Raw genomic sequence first — 24,639 nt, forward strand, 5'->3', positions numbered from 1 at the left:
TGCTGCTCTGATTCGCATGAAATGGGAACCCCTGGAAAATTGATTTCTTAAATCCAAGAGGAGAATGCCACAGCTTGGGAGGCCTCTGCCAGGCAGCTGCGACGCAGACCCCGCATGTCCGTGTCACCCATGTCGCCAGCCGGGTGAAACTTTATCTTCGCCGCTCGGCGGCAGCGGGATCCTCCCGCTTGCCCTCCGCCTTCTCTGCAGCACGGGCAGTGCCGGGGCCCGCAGCGCTCCGCGCGGGGGTCCCGGTGCGGTGCCCCCGGTGCAGAAACCCCGGTGCAGCACCCCGGGTGCGGCACCCCTGGTGCGTTGTCCCGACTGCTGTACCCCCGGTGCCGTACACCCTTTGCAGCATCCCTAGTGCGGTACTCCTAGTGCGGTACCTTTGGTGCGGCACCCCCGGCAGTACCCCCGGCAGTGCCCCTGGTGCGGTACCCGTGGTGCGGTACCCCCAGAACGGCACCCCCGGTTGCGGAGCCCCCGCCCCGCGCGTCACTACAACTCCCGGCGGCGGGCGGGCGCTGACGCCAGCGCGCCGGGCGGGGCGGGCGCGGCCCATTGTGGGCAGGGGCCGGGCGGGCTCCGCGCCGCGCAGCGCAGCGCCGCGCCGGCAGGTACGGCGGGCGGACCGCGGGCAGCGAGCCCTCCGCCCCGGCAGGAACGGCGGGCGGACCGCGGGCAGCGAGCCCTCCGCCCCGGCAGGAACGGCGGGCGGACCGCGGGCAGCGAGCCCTCCGCCCCGGCAGGAACGGCGGCCGCGCTGCGGTGAGTCCTCCGAGCCCCTCGGCGCTCCTCCCCTTTCGGCTTCTGGGGGCTTTTGGCGGAGCGTCTTGCCCTTCTCCCGTACCCCGCGGCCGTGCTGGGGAGGGGTTCCGGAGCGCCGGCAGCGGGGCGGGGGCCGGGGCTTTTCTGCCTTTTCCAAGCCGTGGGGAGGGAGGCGAGCCCGCGTCCCACCCCGCCCCGGGCGCTGCGTGGAGCTGTTGCCCCGGGGGGATCGCCCGGGCCCCGCGGCGTCCGCCTCGCTGCCGGCGCCCCGAAGCACGGCGTGTCCCCGGCCCCGGCGTGTCCCAGGCGGTGCCCGGCCCGGTGGTCGCCGAGGAGGGGGCGCCCACGCGGGGGCGTGGGATGCGGGATGCTGCTGCTGCGCTGCCTTCTCCATGGCAACGCCTCCGGAGGCTGCTGCAGCCCCGGCGCCGGCTGGCACGGCGGCTCCCACCCCTGCGGCGACTCCCACACCACCGATATGACCCCCCTGATGGGGCTCCCGCGGGCTTTGGGGGGTCTCAGCCTCCTGAGTGCCTCCCCATAGGCACAGCAGTTGGGGCTGCCCCGTCGTCTGTATGTGCCAAGCCTCTGGTGCTGGTGTCACACATTTTGCTGCAGGCGTGCTCTGGTCCAGCCGATGCTTTGATGTGGGAGCTGGGGTGGGAGTAGGATTTTGGCATGTGCCGGTGTTGGGCTATGGCTTGGCTACAAGCAGGTGTGTGGCTCAGGCACCAGGTGGGGAGGTGCGGTCTGTCATTGGCTGCAGCCGCCCAAAAATTCTGGGACATTCTGGTCAGGGGTCTGCAAGGAGGAGGGACAATGCCCTTGCTGCATGGAGCCTCGGGGGTTGGCACCCACTGCCACTGGTGTGCGATGGCTGTGGTTGGATCCTGATCTTTTGCTTGGCACAAAGTCTTCAGCGTGATCAGGGAGGTTTTGTCCCTAGGGTCTGCAATGCTCGTGTGTCTTTCACATCATGCTGCCTCTTGCATTGGTGCTGGTGTGAAACAGTCTTTCTGCATCCTTAAGTGATCAAGGTTAATTTAAGGCAAAGATGGATGATAATGTGCCTCCTGACAAAAGCCATGTGAACCAACAGGGCTGTGCTGCTAAACTGGGGGCAAGGGGCTCCCTGTGGAAACCAGAGGCAGGTGGAAGATCATGGGGTGCAGCCAAGTCCCCTTTTCCAGGTGCTGGGAAGAGGGGAGCCCATGGCACAGGCTGCCTCAGTGGCTTTGACCAGGCCTGAGCACTGCAGATGCCTGGCATTGTACAGCCAGCCAGCTTCTCCCGGCAGCATGGAGAGGGAGAAACCGGTGTTTTCCTTTTTCTCCCCTCTCTGGAGGTTGATTCTGAGACTGCATACAAAATCAGGTGCTGATGTGTATTAATGCCTCAGTGGTGAACCGTGGTGCAACCTTGTTATCCTCCCTTGCCAAAAACAAAGCTATTCCAAAGCTATTGGCATTCCCTGCCTGCCCCTCTTTGAGTCCCATTAGAAGTAAATGGGTCCTGCAGCATCTGGACCTTTTTCCATGAGCACTGGAGTTTGTTTTGGCGTGCGTTTTCCCCCAAGCCCCGAGGGTCAGACATCCACCTTGCTGTTCCTCGATTAATGAGTGACTCGCCCTGCTCTCCCCATGGGCATGTGCCGGGACCTGCCCCTGCTCTGTCAGGAGCAGGAAGCAAAAGCCAAAGTCCATGATCTCCGACCGCCCAACGTTGTGTGACACCGGAACAGGAGGAAGCAGTGACGCTTCCCGGCTCTGGCCAGTGCTCAGCTGGTGTGTGGCGGTGCCCTGACACGGCCTCAGGATTTTTGGGTCCAGCCAGCCAGGCGTGCACCCTGCTCCCTGTCCTGGCCTCTGCCCCGGGGAGGCAAACAGGATGGGTGAGGTGTAAAATCAGCACTGAATCCGCTCCCTTGGGCTTGAAACAGAGTCAAACCGGTCTTGACCTGAGCTGGCTCCTTATCTGACCCTTTGTTTGTGGCAGGGGTGCAGGAGGGAGCAGGAAAGGGACAGCCATGGCAGGCTGGCTCCTCTGGTGAGGACAGGCAAGACCTGGGGACAGCCGGTCTAACTGGATCATGTTTATCTCCCTTTGCTTCTGTGCTTTGTTTTGGTTTTTTCCTCCTCTTTTTCCCGCACTGTCATGTCACAGCTGAGGAACCCGAGGCAGGGGTGACATGGAGCTGTTGGGCAGCTGGGCTTCCCACAAGTTCTGTTTGTCAGCCAGCCAGGAGCGTGGCTCCTCTCGCTCCATCTTCCTGCTTTGAAGTTTCCATGCACTGACTATCCCTGCTGGGTTCATCCTTAAAGGTCTTTGGCTGATGCACTTGGAGCAGCCCACCACATGCCCAAGTTGAAAACATACCTGGTGCATTTATAACCTGAACTGTTTGCATGGGGATCCTGACAGATGCACCACCCAGAGCGGGTGGTCTTCTGCCCATCCTCCTCCTGCACGGACACCCACTGAGCTGCTCCTACGTGGCCACTTTTATCTCTGAAGTATTAATAAATGAAGCTTGCCTATTTCTGTGAGCCTTTCTAAGAGGCTGGCGGGGCTGCCTTGAAGGCTTGCTCGGCACTGCAACTATTCAGAGCTTTTTTCCGCCTGTGCTCTAGCAGTCGATAAGCCAGGGCATCCAGCTGTCAGCTCTGCAGATTGCCAAAGCCTGCTCAACGACATTTCTGCAGGCTTCGCTCACAAATGAGGATTTTGTTGGACGCTTTGGTTTCTGACTTGATGCTGGTAATTAAATATCTTAACTTGGCTTCAGAAAGCTGCCACTGCCGTGGAGTGACTGGTGAGGCCATGTGAAGCAGGATGTGCTTGTTCTGCTGGAATTGAGTGTGACCTAACTACGATTCTTCAACCTGCAATTTATTTTCTTATAAAAATATACTTTTTTTATATAAGTAAAACCCTTTTAAAAGGGAAAGAAAAACCGTGTGTTTTACTGCTGTGCTGTTAAGCTTGCATGGACCTGCTGGGACAGCTGTTTAGTTGCAAGTTGTGGCAGCTGAATGCCATAAAATTCAAATTATGTCCATATTGATTTTTTTCCCCCTCTTTCTTTTAAGATAATCATATATGTACTTTTCACTCATGCAACACAACAGATGTCAAGTACCATCCTGAAAAAAAAGGAGCTGATCTGAGCAAAGGGCTGTAAATTGGGGCAGAAATACTGAATGCCTGATCCTGACTTGTGTGTTGGTTAATTTAGATGGTAAGTCACATAGATTTACTCGCTCTATGTGTTTACCATGCTAGGGGATGAGAGAAGCAACTAGTTAAGGGTTGGAAAGTTGTTAAATATTCCGGCAGAAGCTCTTCTGAGTATTGGATTAGTTCGCTCACCTTTCATGACATATTCTTTATGCAACCTAAACTAGAGGAAGGGGTTGGAACTAGATGGTCTTTAAAGTCTGTTCCAACCCAAACCATTCTGTGATTCTATGATTTCCGACTTTCTATTTAATGCAGAAATTAGAGGCTCCACAGCTCCTTGCCAGATACATGTTGTGATTTGCTCTTTGCCTTTGATTCTTCTTTCCTTTCTTCCTCAACTGGGAGAAAAGATATGCTGGTGCCTACTTACCCTCCTGCCCTCTCAGGAGACCATTTGCACTCGGTATCTTCTGTCCTTGTGGCATGTCATAGCATTCTGGAATACACTGAGGAACCAGAAGTTCTGGGGTAGCACAGAAAATCTCGGCTCAGTGAGTCATAAAGCTTTCAGATCTTTGTGGCCACTGAGAAGAAAACCAAAGGAGATGGAAATGAGAGAAGCGGCCTGGCAGACCATGAGGACGTGGTTAGTTGAGTGAAGAGTTTCAGGATCTGAGCTGACAGTGCTTTGTTTCATGATTGGTGTGGCCTGAACACCAGCCACCTGAATTATAGCAAATTAACCAAATTAATGCCTGAAGTTGTCTGAACATCTGGCCTGTGTTTTCCTCATGGTGGGGTCAGGTGGGGTCATTCCCAAGGGCATCTGTCCCATGCTGTGCCCAGGTCTGGAGCAACCTCTGTGCCCTCACGTGAGTCTCTGATTACCCCATCCTGTTTGTGCTCCCTCCTGTGTTCACCCGCAGCCTTTTGGGGGGAGTTTGTTGTAAATGCGTTAAATGAAGGAAGTTTGTGCTGCCTGGAGCACCTGGGCAAGGAGGTTGCTCATGGTGCCTTCCTGAGTCAGCCAAACTGGATGGGGTGGCCCAGCCTAGAGACACTCACTGGTGAGTCGGTGTGCCCGTGACTCAGTAGGTTTCTCGATGTTCTGCTCCTCATGACTGAGTTGCCTGGAGAGACTGTGTTCAAAACATTGCCGTGACCCACTGGCAGGGCGCTGTTGGACAGGAGTGTTCTTACCCACCAGCTGCTCATCCTGCCAGTGCTGGTTGGTGCTAATGCTGGTTGCTCTTCAAACCTCACCTCTTCCTGGAGTACCTGCCACTTCCTTCGCTGCTGCTTGGATTTTTATTTTTTGTATTTGGAGCTCACTTACGGACAGGGAGGAAGCGCAGCAACGCGTTGTTGTGCGGTTGGTAAGAGCTGGTGTGTTGCTAGCTGGAGACATCCTTGTCTTTCCCAACCCAGAGTGCCGAGAGCTCCCCGGCAGGGCCTGGCGGATGATTGAAGGGTTATTTGCCGTGCCAGACAAGTGGCTTCATGTTTCCCTTCTGCATTCCTGGAGCTGAGCACTGCATAGCGATGTGCTTTCAGCTATGTGCTGCTTACCTGAATCATGTCTCCCCCATGCACGCAGCTTGCGTGGAAGCCAGGGCTGCTCTGTCCCTGTGCCACCGAGTGCTTTTATGAGAGCGTAATGAAATAAGGTGTGGAGGGTGTGGTGGAGGAGCCGCAGGAGCGTCCGGCTCTGTCTGCGGTGGTGAAGGCGACTGTGCCTGCCTTTACCACACCTCCTGAAGGGACGGTTTTCAGAAGCTGAACCCAGTGACCCAATTACCGACCTCTGGGTTTGGACTGCTGCCAGGAATTCTGCGCTGAGGCTCCTCATCCCCTTTTGCGCAGGCCCTGGGTGGAAAGCAGCCATGCCAAAGCTCAAAACAACTTGGCAACAGCCAGAGATCAGTGAGATAAAGAGAGGGGAAGGACCCAATTAATCCACCTGACCTGTGCCCAGCCCTAGGAGAGCAGAGGAAAACACAGTGGGATCTCCTGGTGTTCCTTGCTCCCTGCTGCTTGTCTTTCACATGGGGCATTCATCCTGTTTCCCGTGCAATGGGCTGGGCTGCTGGCAGATCCTGCCTTGGGGCAGTATGGCAGGAGGAAGCAATTCAAAATCGTGCCATTCAGAGGCAGACTCTGGGGGGTGGTGTGTGAAACACCAGCAGCTGGGCTCTGTACCAATATGCAAAACTGAGCTATGGAGCTTGGCAGCTTTTGGGGAAGGCTCTGCAGGGTGTTGGTTCCTTCGATGCTTTGCAAGAGCGAGGATCAGCTTGCCTCCCCTTCTAGCGAGCAGGGCATTCGCAGAGGTTGTAGGGTTGAGCATTTGAGGGTAGACTGTCACTAAGCAGGAGAATCCTCACACTGTTTTTGGACAGGAACACAACTGCCCCGACGTTGAGGCTGCAGGGGAGGGGAGCTGGGACTGTGTTCTGCACCTGGGAGCCAGCTTTGCACCACTTGGGCTGGGAGGAGAGGACAGTACTTGTCATTAAAATCAAAGAAAAGTGGAGTGGGGCATTCAGAGGGGCATCGTTCAGGGCTGGGATCTGCAGCCACTCAGGTCTGAGGTGTGAGAAGGAGGATGCAGTGCGTTACAGGGGGGATGTGGAAAAATGTTTTATGTTGCTCAGGTGATTTTCTAGCAGCTTGGTGCCTGTTACAGGCAAACTCTGTTGGTAGGCTTTCCTCTCAGCTCCAGCAGGGAGGAGGAGGAGGACTGAGAAACAGTCCAGAGACCATTTTCCCCACCCCAGACAAGCAGGATGAATTGTTTCCTGTGGCATGGCCATGGAGGCAGTGCAGGGGGACGTTTTCTTGCTCAGATGGTTGTGTGACATAGAGTTCAGTCCATGGTAGGTCTGCCCTGCTGCTGCTCCTGAGTGTTTCTTTTGTCCAGACCTTTCTGAGGCAGCTCTCTGGAGCTGCACATCCACCTGACTTTTACCTAGCCATGAGGTGTGGTGTTTTGTTTTTTTTTTTTTTTCTGAGTGCTTGTTCTTTGCTTGGCCTCAGCATCAACTTAATGAATGGTGCTTAGAGGAGCTGTGAACTCATGTCCCATCCTGGGGAGTCTGCGTCAGCCACGGTCTGGTGCAGCTGTTTCCTTCAAGGATGCTTGTGTGGATGGAAGTGACTGTAAATCTGTTTGTGTAAAGCTTTCCCTCCCGTGACTCCAGTCATCCTTCACGTTCCTGTTGTTTCATGCTGCTGTTCCTGGAAACCACAGCAGCATCTCGCCAGAGTTGAGGATGGGGGAGATGTGTCAGGGAAGGTGGATACCTTTGCCGTGCCTCGCTTCCACAGGAATCGCATGCAAAGGACGCTTCATTGACTGAGGTTTCCTTCCCTCTGCCCCCGAGGCATGAGGAGTGTCTTGGCTTGTGTGCCCAGTGCGGGGAAGAGAGGCTGCTCTGTGCCTTGATATCAGGGTAAGCCTTTTGGGTGCCTGGTGTTTCTCAGCTGCCCTGTATGGCCTGGCACCTTTCTCCTTGCATATCCCATGCATCGCTTTCAGCTGCTGTGCCTCTGCAGAGGGACACTCACCCAGCTTGCTCATGGACAGCCTGGTGCTGGATCCCATCCAGCAACACGGAAAAAAGCAGCCCCACGGTGATGCCTCCTTGGGTTTTCTTCTTCCATCAAGTCCTACAGTCGAGCGCAGGGCTCCTGCCATGCCCATCCCTGTGTCTCAGCCTCCGTGTAGGAGACAGCAGGGTTAAGGCCGTGGGAGCTCGGGTGTTGTTCCGTGGTGCCGGGCAAGCGTCAGGCAGGAGAAAAGCTGAACTTGCAAATCTGTTCCTGGGCGCTCCGGTAAGTCACGCCAAGGACTGTTTGAACAGTGCTAATCCCAGGTGCCTCTGGAGCAACCTTGTTTACAATGCCAGCGCTTCAAATGGGTGTTCTGACAGAAACTTTTTGCAAGCCATTTGCTTACCAAAGCTCTCTGGGTCTGGGAGATTGGTTTTCAGACCTCATTGTGCTATCTCCTTGTCCCAGCATTTTGGAGACACCCTGCAAAGGAGACTGGAAGCTTTTTGGGGACCACTCAGATCCATTTATGAGCTCCATGTGTTTTTCCATGGAGAGTGCTGCTGGCAAATTGCATGTGAAATAACTGGTGGCTCCGGAGCCATGAGAAATCCCTGCCCATCACAGGGAGCAAAAAGATGTTGAGGAAAATTTTTGGAGCATGCTAAATATTGTAATCCCTATAGTCGGTCTGCTTTTGGGGCTGGGGCTGGAATTGTGCCTTTATGCTCATCGTTTTTTCCCTATTTACTTCTGTATTACGTGCTGCTTTTCCACTTATCAGGTTCAGCAAAATTTGTCAGTTCTTAATTGATGCAGTGGTGGTCATAGTTGTGTTCAAAGCGCAGTGATGTGTGACAGACTGTGATTTGGGTTACCTAGTCACGAAATTGTGCCATTTCCTTAGTTGGCACACCAGGACTTACCTTACATCCAGGCTTTTCAAGCCATTCTATAGCGTGACAGCTTTCATCCTGAGAACAAGAGAGTATAGAGGGACTTCAGCCTCAAAATTCTCTGAATTGATTTCCAAAGGATTGCTTTTAGTTGCATCACAGGAAGCTTTGTTGGTTTTGCTCTGGGGATGAGACTGAACTAGATGAGAGACACGTGAGACAGTGGTGATGATGTGTCTCACAGCTGTAGCTCCGTTGCCTCATGTTTTTCTTTTACCTTTGCCTTGTGGTTTGGACTATGCTTTTCGTTTTGGTGAAAATCAGGGCGAGACTGTGTCTTTGGGGTCTGGCATTCCCAGTATGCCATGGGGTGTTGGACAATTAAGGAGGGATCCATCCCTGGGGATGGCAAGACCCAAGCTCCAGCTGTGGTAATGGGCTGTTACAGTGTGTTCTGAATTGTATCCCTTACTCTGGGAAACTGACTCCAGGCAACATGGAGTTGGGAGCAAAAAGACCTGTGAAAAATGGGTGCTCATTTTTCCAGGGGGGAAAAAAGCCAAAGAAAACACATCCAACAGTCACCTTGTCAGATATATCACGGGAATGTCCTTATCCAGCCCCTGGGATGGACTCAGTGCTGTTAATTACAGCTTGTCTTGCTGCTGAAAGGAAAAGTTTGAATCTCTTCACCCTGGGTTTCCCACAGCACCATTTTGGGACAGCACCAGCCCTGTATCTTCATGCCTGGAAGCTCTTGTCCAAGGCCAGAGACCGGGCTGCTGTTTGCACCAAGCCTTGGATCTGTAAGCACCAGTTGTGGCTGAAGGTCTTGGAAAGACACCTCTGTGTCACTCTGGGCCATTCCAAACTCGCCTGCTGCAAAAGGCCCCGCAAAGGTGCTCTGGAGCTCAAGGGATGTTGCTGTAAAGGTCCCAAGCACAGGACTGCTGTCCTTTCTGGCGCTGGCCTTGTTTTTGGCTCTGTCCTGCTGGAGGATCTGCAGCTCAGCTCTCCCTTGGGTGCAGCACTTCCCGCCTAGCAGAACTGGCTGGCTTTCAGGAAAATAAACAGGCCTTCTCCGCTGGAGCTGGGAGTCCCGGGCTGCTGCACAAGGGGAGAAGGTTGTGACCAAACGACCCTTTCATTGCCTGCCTCTACCTGTGCCGCCGCTGCAGCCGCTCTGCAGCGCTGGAACTGGGCTGTGTCTCATTGATAACAGGCTGCATTCGGGGGACAGCTTTATGCTCTTGTTTCTAAATTCTCGTGTAGCTCCAGGAGGGGAAACCATCCCTAACCTTTCCATTTTGCACATGGCTGTGTTTCTGTTGGGAGTCCTGCGTTACAGAAGCTGCTGTTGGGGCTGTGGTGCTGTGAGCCCATGGCACACACCTGGGCAGAGCAGCAGGGCAGAGCAATCACTTAGCTGAGAGCTCATGGGATGCTTGGTGCTTTTCCAGCACCAGTTCCATGTCATGCAGTGCCCAGCACAGATACGTGTTCACAGCTTGCCAGTGCTGGTCTAACCCCAAGCTTATTAAAAGCTCACAAGACCGTGTCTTCCCCTTCCTCCTCCTGCTTCCTTCCCCCTCCCTTGGCTTTTCAACACCAGGTTTTGAATAAATCATCTAGGATGTGATCACACAGGAAATTCGCGAATTTAATTTTTTTTTTTTTTTTACAGCCAAGTTCGGAAGTGAATTCAGCTCTCCAGGGTTTCAGTCCTGTGCTTTTTAATCACGAGGTTCCCCATCCTTTCTACTCTGTCACTTGTGACATGACATCTCCTTGGCCTTGTAAGCTTTTCCCCTGCTTCTGCCTGCCCACAGAAACAATAGCTGCTGGAAATGCTCTTCAACCCAAAATGGCTGGGGATTGCCTGTGGAAAATGCAGATTTAATCTATGTTAGGTCTTTTTGTTATTTTGTTTACTGCTTGGTTATCCTTTTCCTTCAAAGAAAAGCCAAGCCCTTGTTCTTGCAGAATTCACCACTCGCGATGTGTTCCTCGCTGGAAGTAACACGCTCAAAATCCTGCATTCCTTTGTGCATCTTTGCTTTATTTTCTTTTTCGTTGTGGGTGGGAGCTTAGGGAGTATAATGGGCAGATTAGCAACTGTATTTGTGGAGTAACCCATCTTTGTGCAGGTCTGGCTAGAAACCAATTAAGCTTGTCTTGATCTCTAAATGAGATTTTTGTCGAACGCCTCACCCAACTGCCTCCTGCATCCATTAATAGCAGGGTGGGATGAAAATAGCTGAACGAGTGAAGATCGCGTGTTGGATAAACAGAGAGGCGTTGGCTGCGGAGAGGTTCCCGGGATGCGTGTGAGCTGCTGCCTCTTTGTGTGGTTGTTTTGTAGCTCCGGTTCTTGAAACCTGGGATTAGGAGTTTCTGACTGCAAGTGTGCAGTCCCCCTGCGGTAGCAGGCGTGGCGTCGCAGGAAAAGCTGCTGGATAAAGAGGGAACATCCCGTGGACTTCGTTACTGTGCTGGCCCCCATTCCTGTGACATCCATGGGAGCTCCTTGTTACTCTCAGCTGCGGGTCCCCCAGAGTGCCTTGGCCTGGGTGTATCTGTCTGGTTTTAGGTTGCTTTTTAGCCTGGAAAAACCCTGTGGCTTTCCAGGGGGACACACGACGTCGCCAGACTGGGGGTGTTGCTGCTGCTGTGATGAAAACCAGTCCGGGAACGGCGCTTCAGTGTGGTGTTTGTGAAGAGAACTGACTAAGGAAAGATGCCTTTAATAAGCTGTGCCTCCGGGGAACCCTTCTATCTCTGTCCCAGACTGTTTCTGCATCAAGATAAGGTTGCAGAGCAGCTGGATTTGTGCTCTGCTTTGGGAGGTGTAGGAGGGGGAAGGGCGCTAGGATTTCTTTTAGGGTGCGAACATTCATTATGATCACTTGTATTTGTAAAGTAGCTACAGATAAGCTGTGCACAGGTGATACCTTCTTCCCTGATGCCTAGCCTTGCTGTTATGGACAAATGATGGCGAGACTGGTCTCAGGGCAAGGGGGAAAGGAAAACACTGGGTGAACTTGCAGGGTGCTGCAGATGTGCTGCAATATGCAGCAGACCACCCTTGTGCCCCGCTTGGTCCTCTCCTAGGGGTGCACAAACCAGCTTTTCCCTGCATTTTGTTCTCTATCTCCCCGCTCTTTAAATTCCAAAAGCTCGTGGATTATTCGTGGAAGTGCTGCTTTTTTTCTTCTCCCCGTGTAAAAGTGCCCAATAAGAGATGTAGGTCTAAGGACATTCCATGTTGTGCTGAAGCCCATGTGCCATATCAAGGAGGTTAAGGTCTTGTGGACCTCGACATCATGGCATGGTGAAACCCAGTCACTTCCTGTGCTGGGGAAATTTGGGTCAACTTTGGAATCCTGAATCCGTGAAGACCTGGATCCAGATGAGGCAAGTGCCTTCCAGGGGTCCATGACAACTGCAAAAGCCTCAGAAAAATCTAAAGCTGGATGACTGGAAGATGGTTTTGGTGCTTGGGAGGGAGTTATGAAGAGAGGGGCTGGAACAAGCTTCCGGGCTGGTGCTGTTTTGTTTTTTTGGGATGCTCTTTACTGAAAAGCTGGGGAGTTTTGATGCCAGTGAGACAGAAAAATACCTGGTGGCAGGGTGTCCCCTGGACTTCATCCTGCTGTCGTGGGGCTGAGGCAGTTCGGTGCAGTGATCTGATGTGGCATGGCAGCTGTGCGCCGTGGAGATACCATCTCTTGGGAGGAAAACGTAAAAATAACCACGTCTTTGTCTGTGTCTTTGAGTTGCGTGAGACTGCAGCGAAGGAGGTGGGGGATGAAATTATACCCATGGAAATTAGGCAGGAGAAATGAGCCTCTTCCTGGGGGGAAGATCTGAAGGAAAGGTCCTGAAGACCATGAGGGAAATGTCCTCGCTCTCCTCCTGTACTGTGCTGGGGTGCAGGGGACACACTGGAGCTGAGCTTCAGGGTGATTTCAGAGGGTCCCCCATTGTCCCCTGCCATCCTCTTCCTCACTGTGGGCTGAAGGAGGTACAGCCCACTATGAGTTCCTGCACCTCATCCTGTACCATGGCTCCAGGGTCTAGACAGGTGACACAGACCCTTGCGAGAGACTGTGTCCTGCCCAAGGCTTTGGGAACCTGTTGGACCCACTCTTCCACCTCTTTGCATTTCAGAGCTTTTATGGAGCATGTCTGTTCCTCCATGGGGGACCACTAAAGTGTGGAGCTAGGAATAAATCCGTGGGAGCTGCGGTGGATGGCAGACGGGCGCTCCTGGCGTAAGCAGGCCCAGCTAATTTAATCTGCGGTGGACATGATCTCCTTTGTCTTCCAGTTGAGCTAAATATACCCTTTGAGTTGTGGTTATGGAGGCTAACTCCCTTTTTGATTATGGAAAACACACTAATGTGGGATGCAGCTGGCTGTCTCTGCATGGACCTGGGAGAAGAGCGGGATTGGGACATCCCACGGCTGAGACTTGCGTTGCTCTCTCCTGCATATCTGTATCTGGACCAGGGCCAAGGTGTGGAATGCTCGATGGGCAGCTGTGTGGAGGTCTGCAGCTCTGGATTTTTGTGTGATGCAGGTTTTGGAAGCATGAGGAATCTCAGCATAGCCATAAGCTCTGTCTGACAGGTTCTGAAGTTTAGTGGCTGAGCTGCACCTACCTGGGCATGGCTGGTGGCTTCGGGGCAGCGAAAAGGTCCCTCTCCATCTTTGCATAATTCCCAGAAGCAGCAGTTCAGTATTTCTGGATGCAAAGGAAAATAAAAAGCTTGAGCAGCAGGTGGAAGAAGTTTTAGTCTTGGAAGGCAAAAGGGAAATTAAATGCCAGTGGTGAAATTTAATGTGTTAGTCCAAAGGTACCATGTGGGAATTATGTGCCTGGGACTAAGATCAGGAGGCTGTGTGTTGGGGGATACCTGTTTGCACCCTGTTCTGTCTGTGTGGGTGGTCTGCCAGAGCTGCTGGGTGGGCCTTTGGTTGCTTTTTCTCCTGAGGTTTGTCTTGTGTGGCAGCATCTCAGACTCTTCTGTGTTTGGCCTCACAAGGGTCCTTGAAAGACCAGAAAAGGTAAAATGTGCTGCTGCATCTTCCCTGCCGTGCTGGCCTCAAAGCCAAGAGTCATTTTAACTTTTCAGCCCTCACTGTTGCAGGCTTCAGAGGAGCCAAGAAAGCAGTTCATAAGGAGAGCTTTAGTGAAATGTGGCTTCAGGGTGTCTAATATTAGCAACTTCTGAGTTAAATACCCGGTGTCAGCCATGCAAGTGCCTCGTGCAGATATTTGCTGGAGGTTGGCAAATCTATATTCCCCCATTTGCTGTCCTTCTGTGTGTAACCAGCTTATCTCTGAGCAGCTGGATTTAACCCTCTTATCCACCTCTGTGCTGGTGGTGTGGTGTGCCAGCCCTTCACACTCTCCTGCTCCTCTGTCCCAGGATGCTGAGAAAAGCCTGGATGACTTCGGTGAGAAATGGGCGTTTGCCCTCCCCGAGATGATTACTTCTGTTATTTAAAAACAAACAAAGCAAAAAACGCACCAGCAAACTCCTGGATTGGGATAATTAAGCCAATTGAAATGTTTAAGTGAATGAGTTTCCCTTTAATTAAAAAAAAAAAAAAAAGTCTCATCATGGTTCCTAAAATAATGAGCCACTGACCTGCTTTATCCCTGATTTGGCTTACAGACGGAGAGGGGAGGTAAATTACCATAGAAGCATAAAATGTCCTGAGCTGGAAGAGACCCTCAACAATCTTTGAGTCCAACTCCAGCCCTGCCCAGGACACCCCAAGAATCACACCCTGTGCCTGAGAGTGTTGTCCAAATATACCTTGAGCTCTCTCAGGCTGGTGCTGTCACCACTGCCCTGGGGAGCCTTTTCCAGTGCCTGACCACCCTCTGGGGGAAGAGCCTTTTCCTAATATTCAGCCTAAACCTCCCCTGACACAACTTCATGCTGTTCGCTCAGGTTCTATTACAGGTCACCAGAGAGAAGAAATTGGTGCCTGCCCCAAATTTCAGATAAAATAGGGGAAAAGCATGACACTTGAAAGATCAGCTCCTCATCTTCTATGGCAGTGCCTGAGTTTGTTAGTTCAGGGAAGCAGAGAATTGCTCTCCAGGGGCAGGGCAGTTTGTCCTTTCCCGGTGTCTCTGGAGCAGAGCAGCACTCCACTGTGGGGTCAGTTTCCACCTCGGAAAGATGAGATCTCACCTCCCTGCCCTTGCTTGGTCCCTAAGCCAGGAGGATTCTGGAGAGCCAGGAGCTGTGCCCTGGGGCTGGGAGGAGGCAAGGGACCACATCACACCTCTGCAAAGCCAGTGCATGTGGGAATGGCAGCCCCTCAGTGGTGGGTTCAGTGAAAAGATGTGAGGAGACACGTTTGTTTATCGAAATACAGATCAGTGCCCAGGGAAATGGGGTGTGTTTCAGGGAAGGGGTGAGGCAGCGTGGCAGGGCGGAGGTGACCTGATCAGCGGGGACCACAAACACAGCTGTGTGTGCCTGTGTGCCTTGGTAACTTGAACTCATTGCTGCTGGGAGTCCCTGCCTCAGACTGCTGCCAGAGATGCTGTACTCATTATTAATCTGCTGAGATAATTGTAGTTTTAATGTTTCCAGCGGGGGAGTTCACAGGAGGCGGAGGCATTCCTAGAAGCCCTCGGTGGGTACCGGTGACTCAGCGTCTTGGAGTTGTTTTAAAGTGGGCCTCGGGCTGGTGCTGATTTTCAGAGCTAGGAGGTGATCTGAAGAGGGGGAGCACAGGCAGTGATTTGGAGCTGTGGAATAGCCTTTTCAGCTGTGATTAGGAAATGAGGCAGTTTGGGAGCTGCTGAACCCATGGTGGAAGGGCAGTGCCTGACCCTGGTTTGACTGATGAGCGTGCAGGGAAGTGCTGCATAAAAGCTGGGGAAATGTTGTGTGCTGGGGAATGGGAATGGTCCTCTTGCCTTTTCATCAAGAAGCTGTAAAATGGCATCCAGCAGCTCTTCAGCCCGCCAAACAGCCCATGCCTGGAAGCCAAAGCCAGGTGCATGCTATCCTGAACAAGGCACAGGAACATCTGGATATTTATTTATATTTGAGCTGCATTTAGCCACTGGAACAAACACTTGCAGAAAGTGGCCTTAGCCTTGGCTCAGCATCCTGCCTGCAGACCACAGGTAGCCCTGAAGGGAGTTTGAGCTTAATGAAAGCACATTAAGCCATCAGTAGCAAGAGAAGCAGATAAGATTAAAAAGCGGTAGTGTTTGGGAGCCCCATACTCCAGGAGAAATCCCTTTCAGAGCAAACACTTCTCGTGTAGCTTCTCTAGAAGCTGGAGGAGGACAATGCAGAAGAGGATCTGTGCCACATCTCACAAGAGAAGCAGTCCCACTTCCCTGTTCCACAGCGAGGACACCCTGGAGAGGTGGCTGGGGCAGGGTTTGGGATGCTGCTGGGGGCAGCAGCCTCTGTCTCCCATCCCACCTGGCGGCTGCAGCCCTATGTAAGCCAGCAAGCAGGTGTGGATGGAATTTCTGTACATGTGAAACTGATGTCAAGCAGTGTTTTTTCCTATTTGCTTTTAAAAATCATCTGTTGGCTCTGCCTGCTGTGGGGCAGAGAGGTAGGGACCAGGTGAGATGTGACACAGATCTGCACTGGCCTCTGTGTTGCCCTCTGCCAGCCCCCCAAAGCCCTGTAAGAAATGTCTGCTCTGAAAAAGTGATTTCTTCTGGAAAGTGGGACTGGAACGATAGCAGTGCAACCTCTCACTGCTGAGGAGAGTCCTCGTTTTGTCTTGTCCCGTTGATCTGAATGAAGTAATTTATAAGGACATTTTCCATGAATCAATAAATCCATGCTTGCTGCTGTGCCTGGGAGGTTTAATTTGCTCTAGATACTGCACAGAGTATCTCTGTCCTGAATTGCACTGTGAAGTTCTGCTCTTTGGGAGAGGATGAGGATACAGCTGGATCCTCTGGGAACACGCTGCAAGCATCTGATGATGCCTGATCCCTGTTAATTGTGTGCCTCCTGCTGTGGGCTGAAGAGTTCAGGGAGGGTATAAGAGCAATCGTTTCCCTGTGTGTGGAGTTTGAGGGCTTAGTCCGTTGTTCCAAGCATTTCCTGATGTTACAGATCCTGGGGAAAGAGAAGCCAAAAAAAAGGGAGGGGTGGGAGCACTGGCCTTTGAAGGAAACCACAGTGCGGAAATCTGGGTTACAGGTAGGTTTTTCTTTCAGGTTTCTGAGTGATGCTTCCTCTCAAGAGGAATTGAAAAACTCCTGTTGCTTTGTGCCACCTCCCCTTCCAAAAGCTGCTTTTATGAGCCCTTTGGAAGCAATGCACATGTTTTTACAAAGCCTGCCACTGGATCTGCCTGGAAAAAAAGAGGGTTCAGAAATACAGCCCTGCTACAATAGAGAAGTCAAAGGTAACCCCAACCCCCCGCAGTCCTGAGCTTGTTTCCCTTGCTTTGTCCGAGCACTGTGGTCTGGTGAGGCTGCAACTGTGGTCATGGATGGATGAGGGGGCCTCGCTTTCTGCTGTGCACTGGGTGTTTGGGGTTGTTCCTGGCCTCTTCTTGTGCACAATGGGTGCTTTGAAGGCCTCTGACCTGGTGGGGCATGGACTGGGTCAGCCATCCCCACGAGCACCTGGAGCCCACCTCTCCATCCCGTTCCACCTGCCTGGCTGAGCCCCCAGGGACCCCTCCACTTCTCCTCCAGAGAGGCTCTGAAACCATTTTGTATCTCTTGGCGGTCAGAGCTCAAGCTGGAGAATCCAGAAACATTCCCAGAGCCAGAACACGCCATGGCGAGTGGGTGCGTGCCTGGTCTCTGCTTCTCATTTCCTTCGTTGCTGTGGGAGCAGTGGAGCTGCACATGGGGTTTCAGCGGGGTGTCCCCTCTTTTGTTCCTATATATTAGAAAAGTCTGCGCATGTGTTTATATTTAAAAACAATATGTATGTATTTCAACATGGCTGTTTGTGAGCTGTGCCCCTCGGGACTGGTCTGGTTGGGCGAAGGAGGGATGTAGCTCACAGCTGCCTACCTGTTGCACTGGCAGCTGTGTGATGGTCCTGCTGGTCCAGCCATTCTTGCACTTGGAAATAACAGGTGTTGGCAGGGAGTGATCCCAGACCTGCTCAGACCCAGCTAGGAAGGCTCCCTTTGAAGTGAGCAGGCTTTGGAGTAAGTCTGGCAGCACCAGTGCAGAGGCTCTGTTGCTGTTATTTGTATCACGGCCTTTCCAGGTGTGCCCATCTTGCATTTTCCATGCCCTTTTTTCCACATGTTTGCTGGTGTGTTGGAATGAAACAGATGCAGCTTCTGGTGGCAAGGCTTGGATGTTGGGCTTGTTGCCCATCCTCTGGGACAGCAAACGCAAGGTCAAAGCATGGCTATGCCAACAACAAAGTGGAGCAGCCAAATAAAGTTGTCATTTTAAATAATTGCCATAATGGTTTCTCCTCCCTTTCTTCCACCCCTTCCCCATGTTCTTCCCCATCACTGTTCCCCACCCACAACCTGGGGGCTGCCTGGATGTCTTCAGGATTTATGTTAAAAGGGAAATGTTATGTACGTAATTAAACCGTCGGATTGCTGGATGGAAATGGGATTTGGTGCTTACCGCTGTGACTCTTTCTCATGCGTGAGGGTGAACTGATTGATTACTGAGGTTTGAGATTAAATATTCCCCTGAGCTCTGCTGCCATTTAGTGTGGCAGGGGGAGGGCAGAGGGAAGGGGTGGAGGGAAATTACGGTTTTCCTCCAAGGCAAGGAGAGTACGGGAATGTCTGCTGAGCACATCCCCTTGTCTTGGTCTGCAACATGGGCTGTAACAGAGGCTTCTGGCACTGGTGTCTTGGGCCACAATAAAGCCAGGTGCCTTACTCTGCATCCACGATGGTGGATGAGCTGCTGGTGGGCTTTGCAAGTCCCTCTCACTGCTACACTGAGCATCCTGGATGTTGCATCCTGCCCAGTCCCTGTGACTCAGCTGCATCCCCACCTGCCCACATCTCATTCCTGGCTCAGATCCCTCCCAGCCTAGCAGCGGGGTAGACCTGCTGTCCCCGCGTTTCTCCTTAGGAGAACACCTTATTTATTTCTTTCCTTAATTTCTTTTAATCCAAAACCCCTCTGTGTTTGGTTTCGATCGGAAGGGAGGAAAAACCCCCACGCACTGCTCCTCGAGTGTGTGGTGGGTTGGAGACGCCGCCTTCGCCCGCTTCCCTTGAAGTTTAATTTTAGCTGAAGGCGACGGGATCCCTCCTGGGTATGGCAGAGATTTCCTATCAGCTGCCCAGACCTTAAGAAACGCAAACACAAACAAAAACAACACAGAAGCACTTAGGTTTATTTGGGTGAATTCTTTCCAAAAAAGGGTGTGACTTATTTTTTTTATGAGCAGCCCCTGCGTATGCTGGCTTTGTTCTGCTGCAGTCGAGTATTTCAGGTCTTCCAGGATTTAATCAGAATAATTAGTTACTGTCTGTTTGTACCTTCTGTTTCTGTTGCAGGGTTACCAAAGGGCGTATTTATCTTCCAGAGGGCTGCCTAAGTGTCACTTAATCATTAGAGCCTCTGATTTCCTCCAAGTTATCTGTCATGCGGCTTGTGTAAGTAAGTAAGTAAATAAATAAATGGAAGCCGGGAGGGTGGGGATGGTGTTGGTGCATTCTGCTTGGGGGAGGGCTGTACGGATTTTTCCTGATTGTCACGGGTTTAATTGTGAGTTGCCTGTGGTTCCCAGCCCGTCATGCGGTGATCAGAGGACTGAGTGTTTGGATTGGTGACGAACGACCCAGCCAGTTTAATGAGGCTGCTTGCAGCCAAGCCTTCACCCCGCTAAACTGGCAAGAGCTATGTTGCTCCCTGTCATTTCAGGAGCAGGGGGAAAAAATGGCCTTACAGGAATGAAAGGCTTTTGCTTTCACTCGTACAGTTATGGCTTTGACTCCTTAACCCAGTGGTATCCCTTATAAAAATCACAGCTCTGTCTGGAAATAAGTTACCACTGTAAGTTTGGCAGGATTGGGAATTAGCTGTTTCTCAGGCTGTATTTGCACGTTTGGTTTGGGAAGGGGGACTGTTAATGCACACATTTCCCGTCTCTAACACAGGAGATGAGAAAGACACAGGAAGCCACTGCAGAGGAGGGTGGGATTGCTGGGAAGCCTTGCAGGGAGAGCAGTGAGGTGCTGAACCCAGCCCTGGTTCGTGCCTGCTGCCTGAGTGAATTGCGTGATGTTTTCCCTTCAGTGTTTGTCACCGAGAGCAGATGAGTGGCCCTGCTCTGATGGCAGTGTGGGGCTGCTTTTTTCCCCTTGGCTTCTCTCTCTCTTCCTGAGCTGGGGTGGTAGGGTTCAGTTCTGAGGTGCTGGCTTGTCAGCTGCTTTTGCTGCCTCATTTATCATGTCCAATGTGCAAACCCTTGGAGCGAGGGTTTGGGGTGCACGCTGCTTCCCTGATGGGTTTAGACCCTTTTAAATCCAGAAGCAGCCTTTGCCATCAGTTTCTCTGCTTTCCTGTGTGAGAGGGACCATAAATTTTTGAGGTTGGTAGCTTTGTGTTAGCCCTTCTCAGGGATATGGATGCGCAGCTGGGCTTTGCTCTCCTTCCCTGGAAGAAGCTCATGAGAGGGAAGGGGTGTGGACGAGGACAGGGTGGGACCAAAGGGATCTGCAGGGCTTTGGTGGCTTCAGCAGACCCAGGGAAATCTGCTTGTGTGAAGGCTGAGGTTGAAGTCCATCTTCTGTCTGTGTTGGGAAGAGTAAAGATGAGCAATGGTGATGGAGCATGTGTTGGACTCTGCTGTGGCAGAGCAGAAGCTGGGCATGATCCCCACATCCTGTCCCAGCTCCAGAGTAACAATTTGGAGAGATGCTGGCAAATCCTCTGTCACCTCTGGGACTGATGCGGTGACTGTCACAACCAGCACTGCGTTGCTGGTGGCCTTCTCTCTTTCTGCTCCGGTGTGTGTGGAGGTGGGAAAAGTCTGATTTGATGGAAATACTCTTAAGAAAGCTTGTCAACCTGATTTTTTCCTTGATGTTTACCCAGCTGGAAAGCTGGTGGCGGTTCAGACAACACCTCCTGAAGCACTGGGAATGTGTGATGTGCAGCACAGCCATTGCTCCTGCCTGGCACAGTCCCTGCAGCCACAGTGAGGGATGCTGGAGGGGGTGGCAGGTGTCTATTCCCCATCCTCCTGGTGTGTGCCTGCCTGCTTCACTCAGCCTTTCACAGCTCTGCTTGGTTTGGGCAGAGAGAGAGGTGGGGAGGAGGAGCGGAGCCGCTGGGAGTTGAGGAGGGTGAAAGCACGGAGGGGAAGGGAGATGACAGAGTGGTGGAGATGGATGCTGGGAGGAAAAGGAGATGACGTGGCTCATTTGCCTGGTGCTTTAGAAGTCGCTTACTTAAATTAAGTGTTCACTAGGGAGCCTTGTTTGGCTTTTAAATAGCTTTGGAGCATGTGAATGCTCTGTGTTGCTCTCTTCTTTCTCCAGTGAGTCACCCCCTGTTCCCATCTCTCTCTGAAGAATATCCCCATTAAAAGTCCACCCTAGGACATGGGAGGGGAAGCTTGGTGGCCACCTGCTTTCAAAAAGCCCTTCCAGTTCTCCCCAAGCTCCTTATCATTCCAGACCATACATCCTTTGGTTTTTTTCAGTGTGGACACTGTGAGCTTTGGAGACTGGGACTGACCACAGGTTCCCTGTCCCGCAGAGGCCACGGCATGCCAGGAGCTTTGGTGTTCATCACACAAAACCAGCTGCTCTGGGATGAGCTGGCTGGTCTTCACCACTGCTCCTTGAGCATCCCACTTAAGGTAGAGGTGATGCCCCTTTGGCTTTCCTATTCTTTTGCAGGGCTGTGTATTTCTTCTTTCCTTTCAGCCAGCTGAAACACTGCTCCAAGAGACTGGAGGATGATTTCGAGTCCCTTATTTCGCTGGTTGTCCCTTGGTGCAGAGCTGGATGTTATTTGTGCACTTGACCATCCTACTACCTGGTAAAGGAAATTCATAGTGGTTAGCTTTATTTAATTTCTATAGAAAATGGAAGTATCTCAAGCTGTTGCCTTTTCTTTGTCTCCAGAGTGACATGCTCTGTGACAGGGGGTGCCAAAGGCAGGCACAAATCCTGAGCATGGGGGGGATGCAAATTATGTTTGCTCTCCAAAAACTCTGTCTCAGTAAAGGATGAGGAATATTCCCCACACCATAGCTACCTTGGGGGCTTCAGTTGTGTCCCCCCATGCAAGCAGATCATGGCCACTGGGTGCCACTGAGGTATCCCCAGACATGGGGCTCCCTCCCTGCTCTTGTCCTCCACCATGTGCCCACCAGCCACTTCCAGACATGGTGGGGGAAGGTTTGGGAGGAGCACACCCCGTTTTCCTCATAAAACTCCAAACAAGAGGCTTGGCCTGGTTTAGATTTTAAAAATAACTTGCACATTTGGAAGCTAAAGTTTCAGAAGGGCTCCGAATGGGATAATGGCTTTGATCGTGACAGTCCGAGATCAAGGGAGGGCTTTTTAGGTTTGCTGCATCAGCTGGAAAATATATTGTAGTGTCTAGACTTTATCATGCTTAAGAAAGGCTCTTTTTTTTCCTACTCTACAAAAGGTCTAATCCAAAGCCCATGTAGAGTTGATAGGAGGGGCTTTGATTGTGTCCAGGAGCGTGTTGAAAGAGGTGGAGATGAGCTTTGGACTTTGAAGGACTCAGACCCTGCTTTACAGGCGCTGCTGTTTCCAGTGAGGCCGTCGGCACGGATGGAAGCCGTGTCAGCAGTGGGGTGAGGAGGCTGAGGATGGGGACCAGCTGTGTGCCAGTCCCCCCTCCCCAGAGCGGTCAGTTCCTGCAGCTGAGCACTGCTGAGACCTCAGTGCTCATCCTTTGGCTGCTGTGCTTGTGGTGAGCTGCTCAGCCCGGCATCTCCCACAACCGTCTCAGTTTTCTCTGTGTAATAACCATAAACATCCACGTTTGATGGTGTGTGGACAGAACTACAGCATTTTTAGCTTAAGTGTAGAAAATGTATAGTTTTCTCTCCTTACCATTCCATAAGTAGCTTTAAAACTTTTTTTTCATTATTTTACTGAATTACTTTATTATTATTTTTTGTAATTCCAAAAGAGAAGCAGGGAAGGATCTTCCTAAGCTGCTTGGAATAAACTCAAAAGCCTGCTGCGAAGGTGAGGACACATGTATTTATAGAATCATTAAAGCTGGAAAAGACCTCAAAGATCATTGAGTCCAATTTTTGATCAAACACCACCTTGTCAACTAAACCACAGCACTGAGTGCCACACCCAGTTATTTCTTGAACACCTCCAGGAACAGTGACTCCACCACTGCCCTGGGCAGTCTGTCCCAATGCTTAACAACCCCTTCAGTGAAGAAATTCTTCCTGATGTCCAACCTGAACCTCCCCTGGAGCAGCTTGAGGCCATGTCCTTTTGTCCTGTCCCTTGTTCCCTGGGAGCAGAGCCTGACCCCCACCTGGCTGCACCCTCCTGTCAGGGAGTTGTAGAGTGAGAAGGTCTCCCCTGAGCCTCCTTTACTCCAGGCTGAGCCTCTCCAGCTCCCTCAGCCACTCCTCATCAGACTTGTTCTCCAGACCCTTCTCCAGCTCCCTTCCCTTCTCTGGACATGCTCCAGCACCTCAATGTCCTTGTTGTGAGGGGCCCAGAACTGGACACAGCACTTGAGGTGTGGCCTCACCAGTGCTCAGTACAGAGGGAATGACTCTTCCTGAAAGCCCACGTAGAAACTGAGCTCTATCACATTGGAATATGCCCTGTGGAGGAAGCAGAGGCAGTTTTTCTTTGGAACAGTGTTTTCTGTGCAGGGCTCTTGGGTGTGTTTTGGCAGGTGTGTCATTGGCAAAGTCACCACCAGCCATCTCCTTGGCTTCTCTGCTGCAACACACCATGATGCCACGCTCAATGCCCGAGGCTTTGGAGGGGTTGCAGCCTCGTTACGAAAGCTTCATCTGGAAGCTTTGAGAAACATTTGGAAATGTTTTGGAAAACATTTGGATCGAGAATGCCATAGCTCTGTGCTTGGTTGTTTCACTTCGCTTTGTCCTTGAGCGAGAAAACTGCTGTTGGGTGTCTGTTTTTTCTTTCCATCAATTACTCTTTTAGACATACTTATTGCCAGGGATAAATCAGAGCAAATGCCAGCGTGAAAACAGTTTGTGGTGTAAAATGGTACTAAAATTGTGCTGGAAGGGATCTCGAGAGGTTACCTTGTCCCCAAGGGTAGTTGAATACACTCATCGGTCTGGAAAGTGATAGTCTTTGCTGGGAGTTGTTTTGCCATAAATTATCTCAGGAGCAGAGGCACAAATCTACCAAATAATGCTGTCAGTATGTGTGCACGAGCCTTCCTCAGTTTATTCAAATCATTTGCTAAATAAGTGTTGAAAATGAATGCTGGGTTTGTTCCCAGAGCTTTTCAAAGTAATATTCCAGAGTAACCTTTTCCACCTTGCCATTTACCAATATACTGAAAGCTTTATGGATGAATTGCAGTTACCCACAGTCTGTATTTGACATGGAGCCATCCCTGTATTGCCCCATTTCTGAGACAACCAGTCTCCAGAAGTCCCACTGGGATGAAGAGCAGGTTTTTCTTTGTTTCTTGGGAATTAGTTGTGAGTTTTCAGTTTTCCAGGTGGTCACCAGCCCTGTGGAAATCCAAAGCAACCTCTCCCCTGGGCATCTGCAGGCTTAGATAAAGTTGTGAGATCCTGGGTGAGGATCACTAGAAATCCTCATCTCATTGAGATCGAGCCAAGTGATGACTTTCAGTTAATTTCTCCTGCATCTTTCTCTCTCCAGCTTTGTGTCTTGAGCGATGAATCAAGAAAAACATACACAAGAGCCCTAGTTCAATGCCCCCCCCTTTTAAAGGTGCTCCAGAGCTCTCTGGAGTTTTTTTTTCCTTGCTTATAGCTCCCTGTTTCAGTGATGAAAGGTTCTGAAAGAGGTTCACCTGTAGCCAGCTGGATGCTGTGCTCTCCAGCCAACATTGCATTGGTGTTGGAATCCACACAGCCCAGATGGTGACTGGTTTTCCTTCATCTGGTCCTTTTCCCAACCAGTTTACAGTAGGTGATAGGGGAATTAATCTGTCTTTTGCTGTGGGGAAGGCTTGGCGAGCCCCCCTCAACCCATCTGCACATTTCAAGTGAAGATGACTGGCATCAGCGTTATTGTTTGGCCAAACGTA

The 24,639-nt window shown here is 51.6% G+C and overlaps 1 protein-coding gene across 4 annotated transcripts in view; it reads left to right on the forward strand.

The window, feature by feature from the left end:
* The first annotated feature begins 652 nt into the window (after positions 1-652).
* DAAM1 (dishevelled associated activator of morphogenesis 1) overlaps positions 653-24,639 on the forward strand; it is a 90,272-nt gene continuing 66,285 nt past the window's right edge. Inside the window, exons 1-2 of one of the 4 annotated variants that reach the window (XM_048307289.1) lie at positions 653-771; positions 18,912-19,014. The gene's annotated coding sequence lies outside the window, so the exon portion shown is untranslated. Of the gene's footprint in view, positions 772-16,743; positions 16,818-18,911; positions 19,015-24,639 lie in introns of those variants that run through there. The other 3 variants (XM_048307290.1, XM_048307286.1, XM_048307287.1) reach the window with 3 other exon arrangements.

This window comes from Corvus hawaiiensis, chromosome 6, assembly GCF_020740725.1.
Source record: "Corvus hawaiiensis isolate bCorHaw1 chromosome 6, bCorHaw1.pri.cur, whole genome shotgun sequence".
In the NCBI taxonomy this organism is placed as follows: Eukaryota; Metazoa; Chordata; class Aves; order Passeriformes; family Corvidae; genus Corvus; species Corvus hawaiiensis.